The sequence below is a fragment of the Nematolebias whitei genome, chromosome 6, assembly GCF_014905685.2.
Source record: "Nematolebias whitei isolate Nwh7 chromosome 6, NemWhi1, whole genome shotgun sequence".
Taxonomy (NCBI): domain Eukaryota; kingdom Metazoa; phylum Chordata; class Actinopteri; order Cyprinodontiformes; family Rivulidae; genus Nematolebias; species Nematolebias whitei.
This window is the reverse complement of record NC_056503.1, coordinates 47,354,088-47,355,661: the sequence shown is the minus strand read 5'-3', so window position 1 is coordinate 47,355,661 and position 1,574 is coordinate 47,354,088.

The window sequence follows — 1,574 nt, the reverse complement described above, 5'->3', positions numbered from 1 at the left end:
CACCTTGACTTCATGCTAAAAACACAAAGAGACATGTACCAAAACACATTGACTTCATGCTAAAAACACAAAGAGACATGTACCAAAAGCACCTTGACTTCATGCTAAAAACACAGACAGGTACAAAAACACCTGGCATCCTGCTAATAACAACAATAAGCAGTACGCTGATGTCCCCGTCTCTGAGGGATTTGACCAGTGAATGTTTTGTAGTTTAGTTTTACAAACATGCATTATTTAAATCCCTCAGTAAAAGGGGACGTCAGAGCACTTTATATTTCTTCTAACTTTTATTCTTTACAAATAGTTTAAACATTATCAAGCTTCTTGAACTCAGCCTTTATCTGAAACCAATTTTTAGGCTCAAAGATGGAAGCAGCCGTTAAACCTTTTTTCTTAATTCTAAAAACATTTCAGGCTTTCAAAGCAGAAAGACTCAACCGTACCAACGAAACAAAAGACAGACCAGAGGCTGGTGTGTTTCATCCACAATTGATCCCTGACCATGAAATGAGAGCGACAGCTGAGGTTTTAGTCTGTTCTTTGTGTAAAAATGGGGAGGGGGGGGTCATTAAGGAGACCCATGTGGTTTTTGTTTATATTAACATAAAATCACACACTGGGGGCTTAAAGGTAGAGTTAAACCAATATCATCCATCTGATTTCTTTGTCAAATAACTGGTAATTAGTACAAACATTAAATGTGTTTGTATAAACAAAGAAGCCAGTTTGTGGGGTTTGGTTTCAATGTTTTTATTGTTCTTTTGAAATACAGTACGTTTCATTGATTTCACCTAGTTTAAATAAGAATATATTGTTTTTAAATTTTTTGCCGTCGTGTTTCTTCTGCCCTTCTTTAATGTAATTTTTTTGTCCTCTTCTCACATTCTGATTTTTATGTAGTGATAAAACCTGCTTCCGTGAAAGGCAGGAAATCATGTAACTGCTTGTGTTTGTGCACGTGCTTCTTTGTCCATCTTTTTAGTAAAATATCCCAGGAACCAGTAGGCAGATTTGAATTAAACATCTGGAAGGTGATCAATGGATATACATCAGATTTTAATGACGTCGTTTCTTCTGGAAAAGAACAGGTGATGGACCCAAGCTCAGGAAACAAGAGTGCGACTAAGAAATATGACAGAAACTCGTCAAAAATACAAAACAAACAAGTTAAATTACTGTACCATCAAAAATGCTGACATCATTTTAAACAGAAACTAAATCCCACAAGACATGGACATACGGCCATCTTTTTACTTCTTCCGGCTGCTCCCTTCTTCAGGGGTCGCTACAGCTAAGTCGCACGAAGACTTGGCAATTATTTTTATGTCGGATGCCCTTCCTGATGCAACCACTGAACTACCACAACCCTCTGTGTAGAGCTGCTATCTAGAGCACCCGGGGGAGTAGATGGGGGAGTTAAGGGCCTTGCTCAAGGGCCAAGAGTGGGGCAAATGAAGATGGAGGCGGGTGTTTCACCTTTCTCACCCACGTTTTGATGTTGTTGCTACTGGGAGTTGAACCAGTGATCTTCTAATCACAGGCCCACCTTCTCTAACCTCTGTGCCACCACT